The sequence below is a fragment of the Oncorhynchus mykiss genome, chromosome 3 (assembly GCF_013265735.2).
Source record: "Oncorhynchus mykiss isolate Arlee chromosome 3, USDA_OmykA_1.1, whole genome shotgun sequence".
In the NCBI taxonomy this organism is placed as follows: Eukaryota; Metazoa; Chordata; class Actinopteri; order Salmoniformes; family Salmonidae; genus Oncorhynchus; species Oncorhynchus mykiss.
Genome location: NC_048567.1, coordinates 44,711,684 through 44,720,939, shown reverse-complemented (window position 1 = coordinate 44,720,939; position 9,256 = coordinate 44,711,684). Strand labels below are relative to the sequence as shown.

Below are 9,256 nucleotides of genomic sequence, written 5' to 3'. Positions count from 1 at the left end.
CAACCCAGACAGTCTTTCCTGAGACATTGTGCATTATATGTCCATTGCACAGCACACAATTTAAACTTAATGTTGAATGATGCGTGCCAAGATACTGTATACCAGAGATAAGGGGCTTTTGATATTCTCATGAACACGATGGATTATTGTAACGGTCGTCGTATGAAGAAGGTGAGGACCAAGATGCAGATGGTAAGTGTTCATCATTATTTTAATAAACTGGACACTAAATACAACAAGGAACAAATTTGAGTGATTTTAGTCCGGCACGTGTGGTGTGCAGGTACAGGACGCACTGGGCTGTGCAGACACAGTGTGCAGCGTCGACGCAGGATATCCTGGCCCGAGGAGACGCACTGGAGGTCTGGAGAGCAGGGCTGGCACCGTCCGTCCTGGCTGGATCCTCACCCTAGCCTGGCAGATGCGGGGAGCTGGGATGTAGCGCACCGGGCTAAGAATAGTCCTGGAGACACCGTGCGCTCCACCGCATAACACGGTGCCTGACCAGTACGATGCCCGCCATGGTAAGCACGTCTTGGAGAGCTGTAGCGCCGAGCTGGCACAGGACGTGCAGGGCTAGGGAGGCGCACAGGAGGCCTGGTGCGTGGGGCTGGCACAGTCTTCACCAGACGGCTAGCACGCACCTCAGGACGAGTATGGAGAGCTGACTCAAGTGACATCAAATCCCGGACACGCTCCGTCGGGCGGATGTCGTGCCTCATGCACCAACATAGCAACTCCCTCATTACTCTCTCCTCCAATCTCCCCATTAACTCCTTCACTGTCTCTGCTTCGCTCCCGTTGCTCACCTCCAATTCCGCCCTGACTGGCTCTGGTTCCGTCCTTGGCTCCTTACGGTAAGCACGGGGAGTTGGCTCAGGTCTGACTCCTGACTCTGCCACACTCCTCGTGTGCCCCCCCAATACATTTTTGGGGCTGCCTCTCGGGCTTCCTTGCCAGCCGTGCCAACTCCTCGTAGTGTTTCCGCTCAGCCTTAGCTGCCTCCAGTTCCTCCTGTGGACGGCAATACTCCCCAGCGTGTGCCCAGGGTCCCTTGCCTTCCAGTATCTCCTCCCATGTCCATTTCTCCAGATAGCTCTGCTGCTCCTCACCACGCTGCTTGGTCCTTTGGTGGTGGGTAGTTCTGTAACTGTCGCCTAAAATATGGGGTTAAATACATCTAAATGTATAGTTATACCGCTCAGATATAGGACAGACACTTCAGAACAAATTTCCTTTCAATTTGTTTTGACGATCTGTTTATCCATGCAATGAAGCTGTTAACCAATGGGTTTCTATGGGCTGAAAGCAGGCAGATCAAATTCAATATTTCATCAAATAATTTTTACATGTATTTTTTTGATACCTTAAAGGGTCCTTAAAACTCAAAATCAAATATCTAAATGATCCTTGGTATGGCCATCTTAAAACAATTCCATATGTTAGCTTAGTAGAACCCCCCGCTCTTAGGGTTAACATCTCTGTAACTATTATTTTTTTGCGGAGAGATCATTTTCTAAACTAAAACTCATTAAAAACTACTTAAAGAAGCATTAGGCTCTCAGTCTGATATGCGCTTTTGAACACCTGAGTAAGCTCCCCTCACAGCACTGGCCCCGTCGTAGCCTTGACCACGGCATTTGTTCACTGATATCCCCTTACACTTTCAATCAGTTAATTTTTTTTCTTTTTAACTTTTTCAGTCACATTCCTGAAGCCCAAGAAACAAACACTTTGCTTCCTAGTACTTATCTAGAAACGAAAAAGGTTCATTGATCACTTATGGAGGGTTACTGTCAAAATTATTTATACAATTTTTAAAAATTGGGGCATGGGCCCCCAGTGCTCTGATATATTTTTGAATTTCTGCCTTTATACTTGGTGGAATGTGTGCATATTGTTTTGTATTGCTAGTTATTATTACTGCACTGTTGGAGATAAAAACACAACCTTTTTGCTGCACCTGCGATAACATCTGCCAATCTGTGTACAAGACCAATAAACTTTGATTTGATATAGATGAGTGGCCTGGAATCCCGACAATAAAAAATAAAAAATAAATAATAATAATAATTCTGATGGCGAAGTTGACTGAAAACAAAAGTAATGTAGGTTAAGCATGTTGAGTAATGAGGAGGATTCTGTGTTTTCGCATGAAAAAGGGATCTGCCTTCACAATGAAAACTGGTTTTCGAACATATACTGTATATTATGGAAAAGATATGTATGTTTATGAACGATGAATCACGCTGCCTTGTCGACGACATGAACGAGCGGCGCAGATTACTGTTCGATTTGAAAAGGGCGTCGCTTTTACACATTCACAGTTACGGGCCATAACACGGTGCACCGCGGTTCAGCTTAATCGAACTCCCTCAATGAAGTGTATCACCCAATCGGTGCTCATATATTTTCAGCCTCCTTCAAGAGTTTGTCCAATCAGACCTGTCAAATTTAGGATCCAGTCTCCGTAGCCTGGGCATCCAATGGAAATCCAATATCCTTCCACGTTGCTTGCTTCCCCGGACGGATACCGCGAGAGTAGGCTAGGCCGCAGTTCGTCTGTATTGCGGTGAGTGCAACTGTACGAGCGGCGCCTTCTCGCCAATTCATTCAACTCCAGCAACCCATAAAACAGAGGACAGGAGGCGGTCTGCGCTTTTACATTGAACGGAGGACGACCACCTCTTTCTACGGCTCTGCAAGCTTCCCTTTTAAATTGCGACACATACTGTGAGTATTGACGGCGTCTCAGTTTTGACGGATGGTATGGATGAAAACACAGGCTATTTTGCTTGGGTTCCGGGTGTGTTTATGTAATATTTTCTTCTAGATCGCGTGCAAACATGGCTCTTGAGTTATCTTTCCCGAGTCAACGGCAGTGTCATTTTCGACTGTCGTGCCTGCTAGCCAGTTGCGAATATAGTGGGCAGACCGCGTGTGCGAGCCGGAGTTTGATGAAAGGGATGCATTGTAACGTTTTGGGAGGAGGGGGCACGATTAGTTGACAGAATGCATGGTTGTTCAGTTCAGCGTTGTTAGTCATTTGGACAGTTCGCTTGGTGAGAACTGATGAAAAATGTTGATTGTCTCTAGATTTCGTCTAAGAAGTAAAGTACCAAGCCATCAGAATATGACCTGTAAAATATAGTTTTTCAAAAGCCACAGTCATGTCCTTTGAACAAAATTGAAATATCTAATCTATGAATAAAACGAAAGCACCAAATTGAAATGTGGTTGGTTACATTGCATTACAAATCATAGTTGTGCATCGATCGTTGTGCTTAACCATGTGATGTAACTGCATCATGTATAGCCCACGATTTACGCTACTGTGTTTTCAAGAAATGTTTGGTTTTCTTTTTGAATTCAATAAGCCTGTTGGCTGTGCTTGGGACAAATGGGTGCTTGAAGTAGACATTGAATAGTTAACCAATTTATTAGGGCAATGGGGGGAAAAGTAGATGTAGGTAACCCCTAATCCCACAAAATGAGTAGACTGCCAAATTGAATTTGGAAAGATGATGCTGTAAGTAATCCATGAGGGCTGCCTACTGGAATCACAAACACTATCAATATCAGTTGATAGGGTGTCAGCAAACACACCACTGTTGCCATATTCAGCACAAGAGTCCATCATCATGTCCAAACAGTGTTGTTCTACTAAACACTCTTAGGTGGGCTTGTCCTCATCGACCTACACTTCATCTCATTACATTTGCTGTAGCCAGGTACTAATTGCTGTTGTGACAGTTTTCCATGCTTAGAGGGTGCATAGGCTCTGAGCCATGGCTACCTTGCCAAACCGGTGCCCAGGACACTTTTTCTGGACCATTTCATTTAGCTTCCGCTCTACCTCTTTTATTGGCGTGTTGCAGCGGAGGGGGAGCTCCCAGAGGCAAACGAATGGCTGGCTGCTCAGCGTCACCACCAAGAGCGAGGGCCTCCGTTAACCCCGTAGTGGCTGATAGGAAGCAGGCAGCAGCCGCCTCCGCTGCTCAAGCACATTACATCAGCTGTCACTCATTCACTCGCCCACTCCGGACCACCCTGGCGCTTTCAGTCAGCACTCCGTACTCCCGAGGACTATGATGTAATTTTAGATGCATTAAATGATTGCTACATTAGTAGCCTTATGCCCTATTCACATTACATCTGAGCAGTCCGTCTGTGCCAGATGCCATTCGTTTCAATGGGTACGTCCACAACGGCGTGGTTTAGCAGCCCCCCCCCCCCCCCCCATCAAGTTGCCTGGATGGTATTTGGGTGATGAACCATTCTTGATACACACAGGAAACTGTTGAGTGTGGAATAACCCAGCAGCGTTGCAGTTCTTGACACAAACCGGTGTGCCCGGGACCTACCCCATTCAAAGGCAGTTAAATCTTTTGTCCTGCCCATTCACCCTCTAAATGGCACACACACAATCCGTCTCAATTGTCTCACGACTTTAAAATCCTTATTTAACCTGTCTCCTCCCCTTCATCTGTGCTGATTGAAATGGATTTAACAAGTGACATCAATAAGGGATCATATATATTTACCTGGATTCAACTGGTCAGGTGTTCATGTTTTGTACACTGTGTATAGGGTGTCCACCCACGGCCCAGAGTGGGTGAAAACGCACTTTGGTGATTAAATTTCACTTCCTTGTGTTATAAAATACATTTTTACCAAGACAAACACAATTTTTATACATTATATCCAAAAAGTCGGATTTCGTTACCTAATACATTGGATAATAAGCACCTAGCTCTGTTGAAAAAAGTAACTAAACAAAACATGTTTTGTCACATGAAACAATGTTTCTCCTTCTTGAATGCAAAGTTCATATTATTTAATGAAAAGGTCATGAATGCTATCGCTGACGAGAGATTAGCCTCTCCTCCATCTTGTCTTGCAGTGTGAAACCCTAAGGCTCTCCGTCCAGTAGCGAAACGATATTCCGCGAAGATGACGTGCAGACTAATGAAATGCATCACGATGTAAACGGGGCATTATGGTGGCCTGGCTACGCTCATTTCAACCATAAAAGGACACTGGCCTTGTCCTTGTTATTTTCGGGTTACTTTCAAGAAAGCCAGAGAGACGAGAACCCTGATTTCTTGCTGACTGTTGACAAACCTTTTCACGTTCTTTCCAATAACCCTTTACACTTCCACCAGTGATCTTTCATCCAAACTGTGGATGAATATCATTCCTCTACTGGAATGTGGCTGGTTTTTCTCTTATTGGTAGTCATTTAGAGTTGAAGTTGATCACCACATGACCTCGGAAAGCCACACAGTTTTTTTTATTTTTTAGATCTGTTGAAGGCATGACATGGCTCATTGTTCATCTACAACACCAGAAGTGAGAAGTTCATGGCAAGCACAAACTTACTGATGCTGCAGCCACATGTTTCAGCCGCAAAAAGGCAGAACGTTCATTTGCTTTGCCGTAGAGTTTCAGCGATTGGTGGAATGGTTCGCCTTTGACCCCGCCCCCACACACACTCTCCAATCCTTGACTGGCATATCACTGCAGAGCTGGCTGATAATCGCATTAGACCCGCTTCATGCTCATTGTAATCGTAATTATTATGAGGCAAATGTAGTGGCGTTTCGCACAAGGGCAGGGAACCCCAGCATCAAGTATCAGGTGTTTCATTTAGTCTAAAGTTCTGCTATTTTCTCATTTTGAAGGTGTCGTTTTGTTTTGAAACCATAACGAGCAGTGCTTTGATTAGTTTGTTTTTGTTCATTAGGTAGGCCTATGTTTCCGTAACCATAATGACAGGGGGCCTGTCAATCGATCTGGTGTTTAGGGTATGGATGACCTTCCTGTCTCGCATGTGTCCTGCAAGGCAGGGCCTCATTGTCACACTTGCAAGGCTGTGTGTTTTGGTTTTCTTTATATCTGCAAGCCTCTGCTCTGGTATGGGTTTATCAGTTCTAGTGTGGCATATCCATTTGTTAGAAGAAACCCCGTACTATTCCAAGTCGATTGAAGAGAACTGGGTTTGGAAAAAGGAAATCTCAAAGGAAATTCCTCTGGAGCGGGGAAGAAGGAGCCAAAATGAATCGCCTTGCTTCAGTCGTAAGAAATCTCAGATGACGTATTATGCCTTTTGTGTATTTGTTTAAAAAAAAAAAAAAAGGGTTCTGGGAGAACATTGATAGAAGCACTCATCCCTACTGCACTTCAGGTTTGAATTTACACTCTTCATTCCACCGAGTGTAAACAAATAAATAAAACAAATATAGATCTCTCGATCAGCGACAAATAACAAGATAAATGTTTCCTTTGAGTTTCTAATGAGGAAAATAAGCATGGAGGCTTAATGAAATCTCTTCACGTGATCGAGGGGATCGGTTTCATTCTCTCAGGGGCTGGTTTTAGCTGGATCTGAATGCTGCCGGTGTTGCTGTTTTTTCATCTCCTGCAGGGGTGACTGAGGGGAATTCATAACGGAGCAATAACCTCTCATATGACTGAAACCTAATTGGGTCAATGGGTGGTAAGTGTCCCTAAAAAAAATCTGCCCTTCTGGGGAAAAAGCTGGTTTATAGGTAAAGGGAGTGTGTATGCTCAAATATGGCACAGGATCTGAACAGTTCAATAAGATAATCTGGTTGCTGGTTAACATTACCATGTGTCCGACAACCAGAACCATCCAACTTTAAGCAGACCACACATACAAGTCACCGTTTGTGTACAGCTACAGTTGCCTCACATGTCATCTAAGCTGAAGCCATTGACCCTTGGATTGCTCATTTGTGGTGTGTTTGGGTAAAGGGGTGACTCAAACGGAAATGAAATGCAGTGGTTTGGTTTGAAGAGAATTTACTGGGCTGGAAGTATTGGATTTTCGGTGGGTCTGGGGGCATTTGTGTGTGTAGAGGTAGTCTAATTGCGCTGCAGTGTGTGTCCCGGGGAGGGAGGAACATGTTTTAAAGGCCCGTTGTCAGTGCAGAGGGGGGTAGTTGGGGTTAGGCTGGGCTCGACGGGACCCCATCCTGCGCTCCCCGGAGGGCGCTTTAGTGCCGTCCCATCTCCCCCGTCGCCAAATTTTGCAGGGCAGGGAGCTGCAGGTTGTAGCCATTCATGCTGAATACATTTGGATGTTGAGACTTAGTTGCATCATTATTTTTAAGCAAGAGACAAGAGAAAGCCCTCCAGAGATTAGAACAAATAACTGTGTGTGTGTGTGTTGGGTCCCTGTTGTATAGCGAGGGCCCTTCTTGACATGTCCTTTCTTATGCAAGCGGTTTCGTAACCTCTAACATCCACTGAAGATGGACTTTCAGAGGACAAGGGGGAAAGGGCTAACGCACACGACAGACGTGGTTAGCGTCAGCTACTCGCTGCAACATCAAAGTGCATGGGCACACGCACACAGGGTCGCTCCACCGCCATCGAGAGCCCTCTGTTCCACTGCCACCCAGACCCTTCCAGTCCACAGCCAGGCCAGTTGGGGGCTGGCTAATATAAGCCTTTTACCCATACACAATCACCACCAAAAGTTAGGGACTAACATGGCGTGGGATGGCTTTCAGTTTAATAGACCTAGTTTTTCACCCAAGTTACCCATAGTAAAAAAACAACAACATTTTGGTATTGCCAAACATTAATTGTGTTTGTTAAATTTACTGACAATACAGGTTTCTATACAGATTGCAAAATAGTTGGAAGGAAATTTTCGATGTACCGATTCCATGGCACATGTTTTATGAACTGATACACAAAACGACGGCGGATTCAAAACGTAGTGTTTTTCAATGTAGATTATTTTTCAACATTCTTGCAACCAATTGTGTGTGTGTGTGTGATACAACCATCCCAACTCTGCAGATTTTTGCTGTGAAGAGACAAAATCAATAGATCACTTATTTTGTTTGTTGGTACTGTCCATATGTGGCTCGTCTTTGGTTGCAGGTTCAGGAGTGGCTGAATAATTGCAACATTTACCTGTAGCTAACTCTGCAGATGGCACTTCTGGGTGATTCTGAAAAGTCGTAGTCAATTGATCAATAGTAGAATAATTGCGACGGTGTTTATCTTTATTTTACAATCTGTAGAAACTATAAGAATAGATGGGTTCGGAGCTTTTGTGAAATGGCACAATCGAAAATTGTATGTGGCAGCTAGGAGTCATGGTGCTCAAGACACAAGTCTGATGCGCCTTTCTCAGTGGACATTGCGGAGGCCACTGGGATAACACAGTCCATCCCTCTTAAGACATTTGATATGGACATTTTATATGGTTATATAATGCAAAAATAATGGTGCAACACTATGTAATCTAATATTTTCAAACATGTGATTTATCCTGTGTTGGATACGGTTGCTGTCCACGGTTCTGAAACATAATCTTCAGTGCGCCATAGATTTAGCGCTTTTCCCCCCATGTTGCAATGTGCATAACAGCAAAGTTAACCAGCATATTGAGAACAACGTGGCGTCAGACAGCAGAGACAAGGGAACAACCCTTGCCTTTGCCTGCCTTTGCCTAATTGTCTAAGAAATTTGAGGAGAGTGGAAACCAACTTTAATTAGGTCAATAATCAATAGCCTAACTGTTAAATGTGCCTGGCTTTATAAATCATCCGTTTATATTTACAGAATTAAGACAGGTCTTGCTTCTGTTGCCTGTTTTAAACAAACACGCAATAGCCTACTGATTCTGTGAGCACCGAGCCTCATGCAACGGCAAAATGTCGTATACATTAATTTCACATGCTGTAATAAAGGTGTTACTGTTATTTTTCTTCTCATTAGAACAGACTTAATACTTTAATTGTATTTAGTGTTTACACTGTTCTGAACAGGCAGTAAAAATGATATAGTAATCTAACAGCACCTGTTTGTCACACACAATATGCATAGCGCTTGCTCCTATACACTCCTTTTTCTTGATCTCATTATTACAGTTATTATGATCATTATAATAATAAGTAATGTCAACATTAGTAGCCTAGTATAACCACCATTGCGCTGTAGGCTTAAGAGCGCGTCCTGTTTCGTCTTTATAGCGTAACTTAGCTAGGCCTATATTTCAATATATAGGCTACTGTATCAATCAATCGTTAATTCGTCCATGCCATCACACAGCATACGAGACATTCATGCTTTCGAAATGCAATCAAGGATTTTTGTTTTTAAAACTAAGAAACAAAGGGCGCTTTGAATAATTAGCCTAAACAATGAATCGACTGCAATTCACGAATGCATGCAACTGTTTCTAGTCTGCTGTAATAAAGGGATTATAAATATA

General features: G+C 43.8%; 1 protein-coding gene across 3 annotated transcripts in view; it reads left to right on the top strand.

Moving 5' to 3' along the window:
• The first annotated feature begins 2,461 nt into the window (after nt 1-2,461).
• LOC110520004 (double-stranded RNA-specific editase 1) overlaps nt 2,462-9,256 on the top strand; it is a 194,769-nt gene continuing 187,974 nt past the window's right edge. For all 3 annotated transcript variants that reach the window (XM_036974215.1, XM_036974213.1, XM_036974214.1), the window contains exon 1: nt 2,462-2,733. The gene's annotated coding sequence lies outside the window, so the exon portion shown is untranslated. The remainder of the gene's footprint in view (nt 2,734-9,256) is intronic.